General features: G+C 43.4%; 2 long non-coding RNA genes across 2 annotated transcripts in view; both read left to right on the top strand.

The window, feature by feature from the left end:
- Positions 1–19,166, top strand: part of LOC122460873 — a 61,336-nt gene that overhangs the window by 8,018 nt on the left and 34,152 nt on the right. The window lies entirely within an intron of this gene.
- LOC122460874 lies at positions 3,587–18,542 on the top strand. Its single transcript, XR_006282465.1, has 4 exons — positions 3,587–3,598; positions 5,461–5,467; positions 9,191–9,194; positions 18,382–18,542. It is a non-coding gene; the product is annotated as an uncharacterized LOC122460874 (long non-coding RNA).

The raw sequence follows: 19,166 nt of genomic DNA, 5'->3' as shown, positions 1-19,166 counted from the left end.
TTAGCAACCAGGATGTAGAGATCCTTCAGTGTGATATATAGGATAAAACTGCTTTTGTTTGTTTTTCTTCTTAGTAGGAGTGCTAAGAAAGTCAAAAAGAAAAGGAGTACTTGTGGCACCTTAGAGACTAACAAATTTATTAGAGCATAAGCTTTCGTGAGCTACAGCTCACTTCATCGGATGCATTTGATGGAAAAAACAGGGGAGATTGATATACACACACAGAGAACATGAAACAATGGGTTTATCATACACACTGTAAGGAGAGGTTTCAGAGTAGCAGCCGTGTTAGTCTGTATTTGCAAAAAGAAAAGGAGGACTTGTGGCACCCCAGAGACCAACAAATCCATTAGATACCACACGATGCATTGTCTATAGCCAAGCTCTATGATATAACCGCATTTGCTCCAACCCCTCAGACAGACAAACACCTACAAGATCTCTATCATGCATTCCCATCTGGTAGCAGATGACAGAACGAGGAGTAATGGTCTCAAGTTGCAATGGGGGAGGTTTAGATTGGATATTAGGAAAAACTTTTTCACTAAGAGGGTGGTGAAACACTGGAATGCGTTACCTAGGGAGGTGGTAGAATCTCCTTCCTTAGAGGTTTTTAAGGTCAGGCTTGACAAAGCCCTAGCTGGGATGATTTAACTGGGACTTGGTCCTGCTTTGAGCAGGGGGTTGGACTAGATGACCTTCTGGGGTCCCTTCCAACCCTGATATTCTATGATTCTATGATTCCTACAACTACAATACCCACCTGCTGAAGTGAAGAAACAGATTGACAGAGCCAGAAGAGTACCCAGAAGTCACCTACTACAGGACAGGCCCAACAAAGAAAATAACAGAACGCCACTAGCCATCACCTTCAGCCCCCAACTAAAACCTCTCCAACGCATCTTCAAGGATCTACAACCTATCCTGAAGGACGAGCCATCGCTCTCTCAGATCTTGGGAGACAGACCAGTCCTTGCTTACAGACAGCCCCCCAATCTGAAGCAAATACTCACCAGCAACCACACACCACACAACAGAACCACTAACCCAGGAACCTATCCTTGCAACAAAGCCCGTTGCCAACTGTGTCCACATATCCAGGGGACACCATCATAGGGCCTAATCACATCAGCCACACAGAGGCTCGTTCACCTGCGCATCTACCAATGTGATATATGCCATCAGGTGCCAGTAATGCCCCTCTGCCATGTACATTGGTCAAACTGGACAGTCTCTACGTAAAAGAATAAATGGACACAAATCAGACGTCAAGAATTATAACATTCAAAAACCAGTTGGAGAACACTTCAATCTCTCCGCTCACTCGATTACAGACCTAAGAGTGGCTATCCTTCAACAAAAAAGCTTCAAAAACAGACTCCAAGGAGAGACTGCTGAATTGGAATTAATTTGAAAACTGGATACAGTTAACTTAGGCTTGAATAGAGACTGGGAATGGATGAGTCATTACACAAAGTAAAACTATTTCCCCATGTTATTTCTCCCCCTCTCCCCACCCCCCACTGTTCCTCAGATATTCTTGTTAACTGCTGGAAATAGCCTACCTTGCTTGTCACCATGAAAGGTTTTCCTCCTTTCCCCCTCTGCTGCTGGTAATGGCTTATCTTAAGTGATCACTCTCCTTACAGGAAAAAGAGAAGGAGTACTTGTGGCACCTTAGAGACTAGCAGGTTTGTTGGAGCGTGGGCTTTCGTGGGCTACAGCTCACTTCGTCGGATGCATTTGGTGGAAAATTTTGGGTTTTTTTTCCACCAGATGCATCCGATGGGGTGAGCTGTGGCTCACGAAGGCTTGTGCTCTAGTGGATTTGTTGGTCTCTGGGGTGCCACAAGTACTCCTTTTCTTTTTGCGAATACAGACTAACACGGCTGCTACTCTGAAACCTCTCCTTACAGTGTGTATGATAAACCCATTGTTTCATGTTCTCTGTGTGTGTATATCAATCTCCCCTCTGTTTTTTCCACCAAATGCATCCGATGAAGTGAGCTGTAGCTCACAAAAGCTTATGCTCTAATAAATTTGTTAGTCTCTAAGGTGCCACAAGTACTCCTTTTCTTTTTGCGAATACAGACTAACACGGCTGCTACTCTGAAGAAAGTCAAAGTGACTGAGGCTTTGATGCCCCCTAACAGAATGAATCAGTTTGTACTTGGCAGAAAACAAAATTATTTCAAAGCATACATCTTTCCATTAAGCTTTTATTAAAGTTATCTCAAAGAATGCACATCTGTTTTAAAGCTAAATGAAATTGATACAGAATTCTATATCACCAGTAGCTCATCTCACACAGACTAAGGGTATGTCTACACTGCAGTTAGATATCTGAGAATGGCCCAGACCAACTGATTCGGGCTCCAGGCTGAGCCTGAACGTCTACACCACAATTAAACAGCCACTTAGCCCGAGCATCTGGCATGGGACAGCTGTGGGTTTTTAATTGCAGTGCAGACATGTCCTGTATAGCAGTGGTTCTCAAAGACAGTCCGCTGCTTGTCCAGGGAAAGCCCCTGGTGCTCCGGACCGGTTTGTTTACCTGCTGTGTCCGCAGATTTGGCCGATCGCGGTTCCCACTGGCTGCAGTTTGCCGTTCCAGGCCAATGGGGGCTGCGGAAAGCAGCGCAGGTCCTTCCTGCAGCCCCCATTGGCCTGGAGCAGTGAACCGCAGTCAGTGGGAGCCGCGATCGGCCAAACCTGCGGACGCGGCAGGTAAACAAACCGGTCCGACGCGCCATGGGCTTTTGCTGAACAAGTGGTGGACCAGCTTTGAGAACCACTGCTGTATAGTATTTTAGGGTAAAATTCAGGCCTGGGCGTAAGCCAGTGTAATTTCATGAAAACCAATTGTCATAACCATACAGCTAAGGGTAGCCTAGAATTCCTCCTTACCTGTAAGGGGTTAAGAAACTCAAATAACCTCGTTGGCACCTGACCAAAAGAACGAGTGGGGAAAGAAGATACTTTCAAATCTGGGGGGAGGCTTTGTTTGTGCTCTTTTTTTGTGTGTTCTCTGGGGAAGCAAAGAAGCATCAGGTCAGAAAACTCCTCTTAAAATCCTCCTAAAATGAGTCTCAATATTGCAAAAAGAGTAAGTAAATAAGGCAAGGCGCATTAAATTATCTTTTGTTTTTAGCTTGTGAATTTTCCCTGTGCTAAGAGGGAGGTTTATCCCTGTTTTGTAACTTTAAAGTTTTGCCTAGAGGAGAATCCTCGGTATTTTGAATCGGATTACCCTGTAAAGTTACCTTCCATCCTGATTTTAAAGAGGTGCTTCTTTTAATTTTTTGTTCTTTATAATAAAGTTCTGTTTTTTAAGAATCTGGTTTATGTATTTGGTTGGTATATTATTCTCAAGCCTCCCCAGGAAAGGGGGTGAAGAAGCTTGGGGGGATATTTAGGGAACAGGAACTCCAAGTGGTCCTTTTCCTGAATCTTTATCTTACTCACTTGGTGGTGGCAGCAGTACCCATAGAAGGACAAGGAAGGATTTGTGCCTTGGGGAAGTTTTTAACCTAAGCTGCTAGAAATAAGCTTAGGGGTCTTTCATGCAGGTCCCCACATCTGTACCCTAGAGTTCAGAGTGGGGAGGGAATCCTAATACCAATAGTTACATCACTTACATCAAGGCTGAATTAATCAATTCTCTATATGAATCTGGCTTGGATAATTGCTGGCAAGACATTCTTCTGCATTCAGTGATAATCTTGAACTATCGACAAATTGCAGGGGGGGGATCTGTTCTACTGAATAGGAATCCAGGCTTTAATTGACCCAACTGATTATTTATATAGCCAACACTGACTCTATTGGTTACACTTACAATTCTTTAAACAGAGAACCTAAATCTCAAAACCTGTGATCTTGTAACATGTGCCATATTCAACTAAGAGTGTGCTGGCTGCTGCACAGGTCTAAAATTAAACATCTTTGGAGTTTAAGTGTTAGGGCCTCATGTGACCCACACATCTTATCATAGCAAAAAAAACATTCAAAGAGCCATGTCAGATGGGGTGGGATCTGAGTTACTACAGAGAATTCTTTCCTGGTGTGTGGCTGGTGAGTCTTTCCCACATACTCATTGTTTAGCTGATCACCATATTTGGGGTCAGGCAGATTGGCAGAGGCCCTGGGGGTTTTTCACCTTCTTCTGCAACATGGGGCTTGGGTCACTTGCTGGAGGATTCTCTGCACCTTGAAGTCTTTAAACCACAATTTGAGGACTTCAATAGCTCAGACATAGGTTAGGGGGTTTGTTACAGGAGTGGGTGGGTGAGATTCTGTGGCCTGCATTGTGCAGGAGGTCAGACTAGACGATCATAATGGTCCCTTCTGACCTTAAAGTCTATGATTCTATGAAAAAGGTGAAAAACCTTTAGGGGAGCCTGTGCTGTAATATTCCGTCTGATCTATCAGAAACCATGTTGTCACAAATGACATCGAGCATAGTTTCAATAAACTGTTGAACAGAGGTAAAAGCTATAGGATATGACTACACTGCAATAAAATAAACCTGTGGCACCAAGTGTTAGAGCCCAGGTCATCTGACTCAGGCTCACAGTGCTTGGGCAGGAGCGTGGCTCTGAGACTTTCCCCCTTTTGGCTTCAGATCAAGCCCAAACATTGACACTGCAACTTTATAGCTCTGCAGCTTGAGACTGCTGACCCGGCCATGCCATGCTCTTTATTGCAGTGTGGTAATACCCACAGGCTGCACATCAGAGAAGCTTTGTGGAGTTTCCTGAAGAGGGAGTTCAGGATTTAGACCATAGAAATTACTAGACATTTTAGATACCCTTTCCAGATTTCTCATCTGGTCTTTTCAGTGCTCAGCTGAAAATGTGGAGCTATCTTTAACTCCACACTCCCCTTTTCACCTCACCACATAGCCTGTGTCTGCCGCTACTTGAACACTCATCCTGTGGAGTAATATAGACAAACATCCGTGCTATTATTACAGTTCCTTTCTTTGTGGCTTTTCAGAATCACTCCAATCTGTTCAGAATGTTACTATCACCTTCTCACTTGTATATGCAAATACCATCACATCTTCTCTGGTCTTATATTCCTATTTGGCTTCCTATTTACAATCATATCCATAACCAAAATCTCACCTTCAGGGAACTTTATGACCAAGGTGCTATCCATGAGATCCATGATCTCATCACCCTATGCCCTACTATTTTCCCCGTGTTCCACCAGTTCTGGCCTTCTTTCAGTCTTTTATTCCTCTTTCTCCTCTGTCAAAGCTCAGTCCAATAATGACGCTGCACCTACTGTCAGTAACAATCTTGCCTTCCTTCCTCTGTTTATGCTGATAATCAAACCTGTTAACAGCTCGATCATTACAAGTTCCAGCAATTCATGCCTCTCCCCTCCTGTTCTTGTACATGCTCCATAACTGTTGCTTTATGAACATATAATATTAAATTGTACTGTATGTAGCGTGTGCGTTACTGATCCTCCCATTTTTGGTTCTTCTGAGTGCTGACTTACTACTTCCAAGAACTAGACATAAAACCATGATAACTGAGCTTAATCCACCATATCCCTAACTTTTTTTAATTTTACTTAAACCCTTTTATAAGCTATATTACATCCATTAGCACTAGCTTTCATTAATCTTGTAGCACAGCATGCAGTTCAATTTACCAATAATTTAAAGCTCAATTTGGTGTCATAACCATTTCTCTTCAGAGAACACTAGCAAGAGCCCCCAGTTGTTTTTTCCTGCCATCCATCACACGCTGTGCTTTCGCATATATTATAAAAATGTTAGTAGAAGATTGACTAGTTCAGGGGATTGGTAATGTGAATGGAACCTTACCTCTAGGCTACTTCTTGCAATTCAGCTCAGGCCCCAATGAATAAAAGTAATTTGCCTCTGACTGCTGTTCGGTCGCCAATCGGAAATAAACTGATGGTCACATTTCAGTTGCAAGTGAGGCAATGGCCACATCATAACATTTGGACTCCTCATTGTCTGTCTCAGCAAAGGGACCAAAGATTGAATGACTCTGAAACCTGAAATAGCTTTGCATATCATATCATCTCCAGATGAGAATTAAATCAGTTTGGTATCAAGAGCTTCTTGCATTGATACTGTGTTGCAAATCCTCTCCTAAGAATTATTAAGGGACTTCCAGGGCTATTAAGGGCTATCAGCCCAGCACCTTCTAGCAGTATTAAATTCACATTAGAAAAAGGGGGAAACAATGTAGTTTTTAAGAATGCAGTTGCACAACCTTCTGTACAGCTTGCTTAGACATGCCTCTCCATTGACATCTAGTGTCCATGCAGACAGAGCTTCAGACACCTGATATTTGTATTTAATATTTGTTTCTAAAACTTTCCTCTAATGCTTTTTCTATATATAGTTACTATGAAATCTTATTAATAACAACAGGACAACATAGTAATGAGACGGTGAGAAATGATGAATCAAATTTCAACCTGATGATCAAACTGCACCAAATCCCATTTTGAAAGTTTGGTTTAGTTTTTAGAAGAGTGCCTTACTTGGCCTAGAGATTGTTCTGCCCCAACAACCTTTTGTCTTTGAGTTTGGAAAACAGTTACACTTGATCCTGGGATTTCTTATGCCATCCAAATCTGCTGCCAACTCCATTTTCTTGGTGTAGAACGTCTTCAGAAACCCTACCAGAGCCTTCTTGTGGTGTAACCTTTTTTCCTCCTTCCTTCAAAGGTAGTCCTGCATGTAAGGCTTTAAGTACCTGACCCTTTATCTTCCTCAACTGCTTTTTGCCAGCTTGTATTCCTCATGACTGTCCTCAATTCTTACTTTCTGCCATTGCTTAAACTTTTCCTTCAGCTTCTCTACTGCCTCCTGTACATCATTTGACCACCACCACATTGTTTTGCCATGAAAATTTTCTTCCTTTTGTTGGCCACAGACAGCTTTTACACTTTCTGTAATATGGCTGGAAGTTTTCTGAAGCCTCCATGGCATCATGGTGTTGGTCTAGTAATTGTCCAAACTCCATAGAACCTCATTCTTAAATCTCAGACTAACTTCCCTATCCATCTCTTTCCTGATTGCCCCCCCCCGGGACCCCTGCCCCATCCAACCACCCCTTCTCCCTGACCACCCCCGTGTACCCCGCCCCTAACTTCCCCCCACCACCCCATCCAACCCCCCCTTCCTGACTGCCCCCCGACCCCTGACCCATCCAATCCCCCTCCATCGCTCCCTGCCTCCTTACCGCGCTGCCTGGAGCACCAGTGGCTGATGGCATGGCTGCACCAGGACAGGCAGCCGCACTGCCCGGCTGGAGCCAGCCACGCACCGCGCAGCACAGAGCACCGGGTCAGGCCGGGCTCTGCAGCTGCGCTGCCCAGCAAGAGTTCACAGCCCCACCGCCCAGAGCATTGTGCCAGCGGCACAGTGAGCTGAGGCTGCAGGGGAGGGAAGACAGCAGGGGAGGGGCCGGGGGCTAGCCTCCTGGGCCAGGAGCTCAGGGGCTGGGCAGAACGGTCCCGCAGGCTGGATGTGGCCCTTGGGCCATAGTTTGCCCACCTCTGGGCTAGGGACTTCTGCCCTGCAGCAGAATGGCCTGGCTAGGGGCTCTCAAACTTCTGAAGATAATTGTATGTGGCCCTTGGGGTCAGTAGTTTGGCCACCTCTGTTATAGAGGTTGGACTTTAGGGATTATGGATCCTAAGTACACTTGTAGCAAGCTAGCCTGGGCACTGGGTAAATCTATAATAAGTGCTGCTTTAGTGAAATGCCTTAAATAACGGTTTAACAGAAACTAATAAAAGCAAACTCCTTTTCTGGGCATAGAGCCATACTTTAAGAATATATTGCAGTGAAAATGGCCAGATACTGCAAAGGTTAAAACTGTGAAACACCAAAGCCCACAAATTAAGAGTAATGATGGCCAAAAAATAATAATAAATTATTTCTCACATATTTTGTAAGAAAATATGTACCTAAATATGGAAACAGGACATGAGGCACAGAAACAACCCTGGGATTCATTATGTGAAGTAAAAGTTAAACAAATAAGGAAACAAATCAAGGAACTAAAAGAATCAAAATAAAAAATTTAAAAAGCCAATGGAAGGTATAGGTTTCTGTAAATACCCGTTTTGCTTACAGTTCACAAGAAATGAAGGGAAGGCTAGGAGATTGGCAGTATGCAGCCAGCAAGAGGGACAGAAGTTAGGTTGGCAAAGACATGCTAAAAATATTAAACATGTGTGGAGTGGACCAGAAGCAGTTAACTCTAGCGAGGAAGGGCACTCCTATAATCCATTTGGAGTGCAGACAAAAGCAACAGGCACTTGGGGCACAAACGGAGGTTCTGTGGGAACAGATAGAAACCCCATTCTCCTTCCAGAGCTGGGATAAAAACCAGAGGTCCTGGTTCTCAGTCCTCTCTTCCCTCCCCCTTCACTAAACCCCACTCCCCTCTCAGAGCTAATAATATAACCTTCCTTCTCTAATATTTTTCCATAAGGGTCAAGTTTTTCCTTTGTCCTTTCTCCTTCCAAGCCATCCCCTTTCCATTTTTCTCTTGTATTTCTCACTTGACTCAGATTACTAAACTCAAACTCACTGTGGCTGCCTGTACTTTAAAAGGCTCTCACAATCTTAATTAATCTCCCTTCGCTCATGTCTCCTTCCATTCCTACACTGTTTCCTCCTTAAGTTATATTTACAGAGACAGAGCAAGTGGGAAAGAAAACAAAAATAATCAAAATGCTTAGGGTAAAAATTTTACTTTAAATAAATCCAGTAAAATAAATAATTAATGCTTCAGCAATGCAATAGCTAAAGAGACTTGTGACTTTCTTGAAGATAGTTAGCATTTTTGTTGCTTGGCAACCTGCACTAACCGATATATGAAACATGAGTTGTTCTTATTTCTATATAGTAGTGTTCTTAGTTTATTTACTTTATCTTAAGTTAATTAAATTAATACAATGAAGTGGGCAAATAATTTAAGTGATTTTTATCCATTCTTATTAAGTTTTAAATAAAAGGTAGCACTCCTTCTAATTAAATGTTTAATTCTTTTGTTTAACTGTTTTGTAAAATGCATTGTCTTAATAACTTTAAGCTCTTAATGCCTTATCTTGTAGAGTTATAAATACAGTAGGCACCATTCATCTTCAATTGTAAGCTTATGTATGTTGTCCTGTTTGTGAGTCTTGTGAATATTTTGTTTTTACTTTTTTGTTGCAATAAAAATCAATTTTGCACTCAGTTTTTTTAATTTAATTCTACCATACATGTTCATATTATGGTTGGGTCATAACCATCATCATACCAAAAGTTGAATTTTTTTGCGAAACTCAAAGGCCTCAGTTATAAATATGCATACATATATTTCTGCCTCAGTAAATAATTCAGTTGCACATTAATGCAAAGGTAATAAAATCTTAACTTTTTTAGGTTTTTATAAACTTGTTTGCACCTTTAAATATTAAAATAGCTATTTTTAAGCATTTTGGCTATAATGTACTTATATATGATGTCTGGTTATGTTACAAAATGTTAAAGCTAATCAAACAGATTTCAACAGGTTACTTTTGTCTCCCAAACACAAGCAAGGCCTTGTCTACACTACACAGTTTTGTTGGCAAAAGGCAGCTTTTGCTGACAAAACAGTGGAGGTGTACACATTACAAAGCTACTTTTGACGGCAAAACAAAACCACCTTGATGGGAGGCATAGAGCTTTTTGTGGCAAAGTTAAAGCAACACAGTGTCAGTGTAGGTTTCAGAGTAGCAGCCGTGTTAGTCTGTATTCGCAAAAAGAAAAGGAGTACTTGTGGCACCTTAGAGACTAACAAATTTATTAGAGCTGTAGCTTTCGTGAGCTACAGCTCACTTCATCGGTTGCATCGGATGCAGTAGTGTCAGTGTAGACACTACTGCTCGTTATGTTGCCATAACTGGCCTCCCCCAGTATCCCACAATGCCCACCATGACCACTCTACTCACTGTTTTGAACTCTGGTGCCCTGCATCTAGCTACGCAGGCATGCTCCCCATCCCTTTGGAACTGCCAGGAAGCTTTGATATTCCTCAGCATGAAGAGCTCACAGAGCTGTTCAGGATGCTGCTCTTGGTAGCTGAGCAGGCTGTGGAAGAACTTGGAGGGAATCACAGAACAATTAATATGGACTCCTGCTCTCCAGAGCACTAGGAACGCAGCCACTGCGGGGGGGACTGCTGTGCTGTGCAGCGTTGGAGACTGATGTGGGGGAGTGCCCCCCTCCCCATGTCTCAGGTTTGGTTGCTCGGCTGCTGTCTGAACTTAGAGACAGCAAGCTTCCACACACCTCCCCAACATACCCTCTGTATCTGTCTCTCCCCTCTCACACACACACTCTCTGTCTCTCTCCACTCCTCACCACACTTCGGTTGAAAAGTGGCTGACAATCTAGTAGGATGCCCATGGAACAATGGGATTGAGAAAACTGCATCATGTGATGTTGTACCTGCCCCATGAGGCATCACAAACCCTTCCCAAAGCACCTTGCAGCCAGTTGCACAGTGGGATAGCTACCCACAGCACACTGCTCTCTATATCGATACAAGAGCTGCTGTTGTGGATGCACTCTGCCAGCACAAGGAGTTGGACATGAACAATGGTTTAATTAATACACTTTCATTAAAATGGCATAAGTTTTGTTGACAAAACTCTATAGTGTAGACATAATCCAAATGTTGTGAAAGTGTATTACCCTCAGTGTTTGCATAAACATCCATTTAAACTTACTTTTGCTTTAATTTTAATACTATTTTCTTCGGTGTTTTGTTAAAAAAAATTAGTTAAAGTTTGTGCTTTCAAATATTTAATAAGTTTAATTGCTATAGCAAGCAAATTCACTCTTAAAAAGCTTGGGTAAAAATTCTGTTGCTAAACAGAGTGGTCAGAAGGTAGAGCTATACCTCTTCTCATAGAAGATTGTGAGCACATCTTAGCAGCTAAGCATTATATTTATTAATGCACATGTTAAAGAAGTAAAAATAAATGTCTATGCAAAAGCATCAAAAACATGAATATTTGTGCTAAAGAATTAAGAAATTCAAAACAAAAAGGAAATATGTATTTTAACAAAGGAGTAAAAGGAGAATAATTAAAGAGTAGAAAACCAGGTCATGGTTCTGTCATATGCTGTACTGAAGCATAACTTCTGTCATAGATGGCTTGGTCCCCATCATATTGTGAACAAACTGATCTCATCTGTGTATAAATTAAGGTAATGGAGGGAAAAAAAGTGAAGAAGTGTATTATGTTAACCAACTTAAACTGTTTAAGGGTGCATCCCACAGACTGGAGACACCAGAATATATCAGTGCACAATGAAGAAACCTCCAGATATTTGGAAAAAGAAAAGATAAGGTGCTTTATAAATAACAGACTGGTCAACTAAACTTCAACCCACTGTATATGGACTATTGAGTACACAATTGACTATAGAGACATTAGCCCGGCCAGGTCTAACTCAATTTGCATATACCTCATTGGAATATGGCTAAATTTGTTCCTTGGGCAAAAGCAAAATGTATTGTTGTATATTACTTTGTTAATAGAATAGCATCTTATCAGGAATGTACATGAGACTCAGTGGCTGAGCAAGAGACTCTACAGTCTGCTGTCTTTCAAACTGGGAGACACCAAAATTGAGATGGAATTAGTGATTCCATTTAAGGATTATTTGGATCTGGAACATGGCTGATATGGAAAATATAAAAACAGTAACAATTTTGCGCATCAGGCAGTGAAAACAGCCTCAACCCATAATTCATGGCATTGAGGGTATAGCTACTGAGGGAATAGTGTAGGCTGCATAGTATTGCTATGCAGTTGAGCCAAACTAGTAAAAATTAATGAATAAATCACAGAAAATAATAAAGCAAGGAAAAATCATGTAGGTAGAGAAATTATTTGCACTGTTCTTGGGAGTTGTGTTAACTACCATAACCAGTTCATTAGGGAATATTGAAAAAGGGAAATTGCCTGAACTTATTACTGATATGATTTAGTAAAATTGCTTATCTTCAGTGAATAACAAAGGTTTTTGTAAATTGTCAGTCTGTTAAATCAAAAAAAATTCCACTTTGCTCAATACGTAATTTGGAGTCAGTGACCCTCACATCGTAATAGAGGTACATCCTTTTCAAAACAATCATGCTTAGTGTTGGACGCAATATATATTTCTTTTCTGGTCTCTTTGCCTATAGTGGATCCTGATGCTGCAATATTTGATAAGTTGGCTACTGTCCATTCAGTAGGTTACCTAGAAGACAGCGTGTACAAGGAATGTCCAGATCTACCTCAGCTACTGATGCATCACTTAGCAACACGGATGTGAAGGGCACTGCACTTGGCTTCTTGTTCTATTAAGTGATATCTATACATGTTTTTATGCAATATATAAATATGTTTTTGACATTGTGATTTGAGTGTGTGGCTATGTAGGCCTGTACCAGTATATTTACTCCTGGGGGGAATTCCGCGCCACTGCACGTGCACAAAATTCATTTCCTCCACACATTTCTTTGCTTCCCTGCAAAAAAAATGCCTTCTGATGGGGAAGTAAAGGAAAGCCACAAGAGCAGTCACACGCCCCTCCCAGCAGCATGGGCACATTGTTTTGGGTGCCCAGAGCACCTGGCAGAAAGGCAAGTCACTATAAGGAGAGGGGCAGAGATGGAATGCCGCAGCTGGTGGCTTTTATCCTATGCTGGGCTCAGCTGATAGTGCCAGCTGGGCTAGGGAGGATGGGACTTCCTCTTCCACTGCAAGGAGTGGCTGAGACCAGGTCAGACCTACCCCGAGAAATCTTCCCCACCTGCAGGAAGCTCTGCACATGCACACACCATGCTTCCTATTCCCATCGCTCCTCAGCCACAGAGGGAAGGGTCTCTGTATGGGGAGCTGCTCCCCTACACCTAACCCCTGTACATCCCCCCCATACCCAGACCTCTTGCCAAGCCTCCCCCAACACCCAGAACCACCTCACTGAGCCCCCTGCCAAGCCCCACCCCTGGACCCAGACCATCTCTCACTGAGCCCCCTGCACTTGAACCCCCACCCCACCAAGCCCTACTCCCCCAGCATCTGGATCTCTCTACTGAGTCCCACGGCCCCTGCACCTGGAACCTCCCTTAACAACAAGTCTGTGCATCCAGATCTCTCTCTCTCTCTCTCACACACACACACTCTCCCCACCAAGCCACCTGCACCCAGATTACCCCACACAGAACCCTCTCACCCCACACTAAGCCCCTCCACACTTGGATCCTGCTGGGCTAAGCCTACCTGCCCCACACCTGGACCCGGGGGCCAGGGCTGGGCATGCATGCAAGACTCTCTCGCTTGCTATCTTAGTGCTCCTGGCATGGAGGGACAGAGCCCTGGGGTGTTTCTGAGGCAGGCCCAGCCCTTGTGCTGTGTCAGGGTCAGCTGCAGCCTCACAACTGAGCCTGTGTGCAAGGGGTTGGGGCTGCAGGGTGATCTCCCACCTCTGTACAGTGAGTCGCCTGTGCTCCCTGATACCATGCTGGAGCCTCCACATTTATTTACTGACAAAAATTGCAGAATTTTAAATGTGTGCAGAAGTTTTATTTTTTTGGTGCAGTATTCCCTCAGGAGTATATATTGAGACAGGAACATTAGCCTCTACTACCTCCTGCCCTGTAAAACTTAGCAAGTGGCATTGGTCAGCAGTAAGAGTGACCTATAATATGAATGGATAGTATTGTGTAGTAACTAATAAGAAATGTATGTATGGAGAGCTCACTTGTGATGACATTGCTCCAAAAAAAATGTTCTTCTCATGTACATATTATAGTTCAACCCACAGTGTTAATCCCTATTCCACTTTAAGTGGTAATAGTTTTAAATTACCTTAATTATTATAAAAGCGGCAAAGAGTCCTGTGGCACTTTGTAGACTAACAGACGTATTGAAGCATAAGCTTTTGTGGGTGAATACCCACTTCGTCAGATGCATGTAGTGGAAATTTCCAGAGGCAGGTATAAATATGCAAGCAAGAATCAGGCTAGGGATAACAAAGGTTAGTTCAATCAAGGAGGATGAGGCCCTCTTCTAGTAGTTGAGGTGTGAACACCAAGGGAGGAGAAACTGCTTTTGTAGTTGGCTAGCCATTCACAGTCTTTGTTTAATCCTGAGCTGATGGTGTCAAGATTAAACAAAGACTGTGAATGGCTAGCCAACTACAAAAGCAGTTTCTTCTCCCTTGTACTGGTTGTGGGGATAAGATATCACTCTCGAGCTATCAAATCAGCCCCTTCCACCAGCTCCAAGTTAATTTAAAATGCTTCTGAAAAGTAGCCCAACTACAAGAGAATCTGTATTGAAAGAGGGTGCTGCATCAATAGGCCCAGAGCAAGAGTGAAAGCCTGGAAGTAAAAACATTGATTAAATACATCCAGACTGGAGTATTTATATAGTCAGCTAACCTGTAAGAGTAAGAGTAAAAGAAAGGCATATGAATAAGGGGGTAAATGTGATGTGGTATCTCATTCAGAGTAGTGCTTTGGTTTGGATGCTGGCAAAGCTGAGGTGGTAGCCAAATGGAGTCCTTCATTCCAAACATTTTATGATAGTTAAATGTCTATAAATCTACGTTTGTATCCATTCCTGTCCTGCTCGACTTTCTGTCTCCATTCATCCCTGACTTTTCATCCCCCAGGTAAAACTTCAGATTCCAACAAGACCCAATTCTCCTATAATTTCAATGGAATGAAGCAGCAGCTGCAGTCAAGAGCCTGTTGCCAAGCAACACATTTCAGCTTCCCCATGGATTTGGGTTACCATAGTGACAGCTGGGAGTGCAGATGCACTAGACTGAGTTGCATAAAAGCAGCTGCCCCTTGAAAAGCAGGGCAGCTCTGTCCTGAAAGAGAAACTCCTAAATGAGCAAAGGCAGATGGAATAATGAGCACAGGACTGTGTGTTCACAACCTGTACTTGCTATTTATATAGTGCTGAGGGAGAAAATGAGACAAGGTCCCTGGCCAGAGGCGCTTACCAATTTATACAGATGACACAGCAAGTAAAGATAATGTCAGCACAAAGGTGTGGGGGATTAGTTGAGTGGAACAGGTGCTGGGGCCATCAATCTTGTGGTTTACATCATCAGAATCTACAAACAAAATTACATCTTCATAAATGATCTGTGTGCTCGTTATTTTGTTACAAAATGTAGCTACCAAAGGAGGCAGTCTTGTACTTATAAAGTTAGTGCAGTTTTGTGTCATTGTGGATAGACATCACATTCCATTTAGCCTGTAGGGGATTACAGCCTTGTCTTATATAGACGGATTTTCCTTCAAATGCTTCAGCGGGATGCAGCAACCTGCTCCTGCAGCTATAAGAAATCCAGGCACCAGACCCAAGTTGTCTGCAGGAGCTCCATGGGAAAATGCTGATGAGCTTTCAGAGGGCTATAGAGTAGTAGACCAACTATCCACAATGGTGATCAGTTACTAAAATAGTATAGCTTAGAGAAACTGAGGGTTGGTACATTTTGTGTTGACATACAACCTCACAGAGACTGTTGGAAACAAAAATACAAGAAACGCTGGAGAATATCATAAGTGGGATGTGATAGTCCAGACTTCCACCAACCCGTCACCTTGATGTGCCTACTCAGGGGGTGAAAGTAACTTAAAGGACTTACCGGTACACTGGAGTCCTAAGCGGGGATGTGGCCTCAACCAGAAGAGGCAGGGCCTTTAAAGATTTAAAGGCCCCAGGGCTCCAGCTGCGGCTGGGAGTCCCGGGGCCTTTAAATAACCCCCAGAGCTCACAGCTACAGAGGTGTCTGGGAGCCCTGGGGCTCAGGGGCAATTTAAAGGGCCTGGGGCTCCAGCCACTGCTACTGCAGCGGAGCTCTGGGACCTTTAAATCGCTGCCTGAGCCCGGCTGCCGGAGCCCCAGGGTAGCAGCAGCAGGGCTCGGGTGGCGCTTTAAAGGGCCCGTGGCTCCCCACAGCGGCCAGAGTCCCAGGCCCTTTAAATTGTCTCCTGAGTCACTGCAGGGAGCCCCGGGCCCTTTAAAGCGCTACCCGAGCCCCGCTGCCTGAGCCCCAGTGTAGCGGCCGGAGCCCCAGGCCCTTTAAATCACTGCCGGAGCTCTGCCACCACTACCCCGGGGCTCCAGCAGCGGGGTTCGGAAATTGATTTATCCCTGAGCCCTGCAGGGAGCCCCGGGCCCTTTAAATCGCCAGCCTGGGGAAGCACAGTGTACTGGCTCTTGCCGGTATGCCATACCAGACCGGACCAGCTTACTTTCACCTCTGTGCCTACTAGAGATTGAACATACACTTTATTTTATACCCCTTAGCCCGCACACTTGCATGTCTGGTGACCATATGTAGATTGCCTCCTGGCCCCCATCCATGAGTGGCATTCTGGGGAATCATAATTGAGGTTCTGACTGTTGACATAAGCTACTTGCATCAAAATATATTTCCCAATATTTCAAATTGCATTAAAGTGTTGACCTCAGGGTTACATGCACCCCCAAATCCCCTCAAAATCCATTATTTCAAGATTGTCTTTGTTCTCTTGTGGGTTGTTTATCACAAACTACATACTGTAAAAAGTCCCTGTAACCTTATAACCTAGATCAAACACTTATGCTAACGTCTATTTATGCTAATTACCAGGTGGACTTTTAGTGATACCAAAATATAGCAACAATATTTTAAATCGTGTTTTCCCTCATTTCCACGATACTGTTTCCTTAAGCTGCTCATCCTAGCATATAATTTATAATACCAACAGCTTGACATAAGGAGTTCCCAGATCAGGACAGATGTCAGAAGTCAAGAACAAGTAGGCCCATGGACTTAAATGGGAATATTCATGTGAGCAACTGCTCATAAGGAAAGTAAGGAGCTCATAATTTGGTCCACAGGTAGCAAGTATCCAGATCGCTTGGGGAGAATTTTCAGAAGCAGAGAAGTCACTCAAAGCCTGAAGAATTTAGGCAATCAGATGGCTGCTCTTGCTATAGGAAACTTTTCTCCCTTAAGACTTGTGCAGTAGGAGGTCTCTTATCTGTTGTAATTAATTCTTGAATAAATGGTATCTCCTGAACTCGTCTCTGCATCCAGCTTCCTCTTCTTTAGCTGCCCCATCACAGCTCCAAAGTCTTTTCTAAATAGTGGTTTGCAGTAACATTCTCTGACTGCTCTTCAGGAAACAAACTAAATCTGAGTAGTGCTACACACAGAGCTTCTTACCTTAATTCCTTCAGAAAAAGATAGCCTCCTTTAAGGGGACTAGCACAGATTGTAATCTTCAAAGGCATAACCACATGCTGAAAACCACGTGCTGGTGACAGTGTTATGCCTCCGTGAGTGTATTGCCTGATGCACAAAGTTTAAACGGTAAAGCACTGCCTCCACTTATAAACTAGCATGAGTCCTGCTGATCTAACACTGATTTTGGATTCCATCTCCCTACATCTGCTTCCCCGAGCTATTGCACTTTCCAGTAAGCTATTGGCAGTCCCAGCCTCAGAATTCAAGACCCTGTTGATTGTATTAGTACAAGGTATCTAGACTGTGGGAAGTTTCAGAGTAGCAGCCGTGTTAGTCTGTATTCGCAAAAAGAAAAGGAGTACTTGTGGCACTTTAGAGACTAACAAATTTATTAGAGCATAAGCTTTCGTGAGCTACAGCTCACTTCATCGGATGCATTTGGTGGAAAAAAAACTGTGGGAAGTATTTCTCAACCTGTGAAATTTTGCATTGTTGTACTAAGCATGTGTGCAGCTTTCTCTGAACTTTATCATTCCAGTTGCACAGACTATGACAATGGTTCAATTACATCAGAAGCCCATGGATTATCTTTTTTTAATTTCTATTGCAGTAATGCTTAAGGAAGCCATCATACTTACAAACAAATACTACAAAGACAGTCCCTGCCCCCAGATGATGATCAAGGGTGTCACAGTGCTTGGAATGGGTCACAGCTGAGAGAACCGGTCACAGCTGAGAGAACCAATCTCAGGTCTGACTGTCAGAAAACAGGGCAGACACCCAAACTGGTGGTATATTTTATTATTAGATTTCACCAGACCAATAACAAAATGTGTGCTCCTGGATCATTACATTAGTTTTACTATGGAGTCATAGACAGTCCTCCTTAGACTCTCCCAAGAGTCACAAATTAAATCTAGTAATTTGTCCCCGCACTGGGACTGGGTCTTCTTGGAGTCGGGTTGCTTGGGAATGCAGCCCAAAGCTGGTGGTAAACTCCATCTAAGGCTAAATACTGGCACGAGACCGATAGTCAACAAGTACCGTAAGGGAAAGTTGAAAAGAACTTTGAAGAGAGAGTTCAAGAGCCTGTGGATGGTGTGAGGCCGGTAGCGGCCCCCGGCACGCCGGGACTGGGTCTTCTTGGAGTCGGGTTGCTTGGGAATGCAGCCCAAAGCTGGTGGTAAACTCCATCTAAGGCTAAATACTGGCACGAGACCGACAGTCAACAAGTACCGTAAGGGAAAGTTGAAAAGAACTTTGAAGAGAAATTAAATCTAGGTTTCAGAGTAGCAGCCGTGTTAGTCTGTATCCGTAAAAAGAACAGGAGGACTTGTGGCACCTTAGAGACTAACAAATTTATTTGAGCATAAGCTTTTGTGAGCTACAGCTCACTTCATCGGTCCTCTGACCTGCCTCCCACATAGGAGATCAAAGAGAGCAAACCCAAGAGATTATTGGGGTACACCTCTATATGCATACAGAAGGAACGGGAGCAATAAATCCCAATCGCTCTTGTGCCTGGAAACACATTCTAAGCATGGCTTTCAAAGTTCCATTGAATCTTTCCACAAGGCCATTAGTTTTGGGATAAAAACAAAAACATCTGAAGAAGTGGGGTTTTTACCCACAAAAGCTTATAGCTGAATCAATTGGTTAGTCTTTAAGGTGCCACTGGACTCCTCATTGTTTTTGTGGACACAGACTAACATGGCTGCCCCTCAGATAGTTTTGGGATAGTAGGGTGCAGCCTTCTGGTGCTTCACTCCACACAATTCCCGTAACTTTTTGAAGACAACAGACATACCCTTGGTAGCACAATCTCAATTTCTCTGGAGACCCTACTCTGCTCAAGATGGTAAACAAAGCCGCA

This window comes from Dermochelys coriacea, chromosome 7 (genome assembly GCF_009764565.3).
Source record: "Dermochelys coriacea isolate rDerCor1 chromosome 7, rDerCor1.pri.v4, whole genome shotgun sequence".
NCBI lineage: Eukaryota > Metazoa > Chordata > Testudines > Dermochelyidae > Dermochelys > Dermochelys coriacea.
This window is presented reverse-complemented; position numbering and strand designations above follow the sequence as displayed.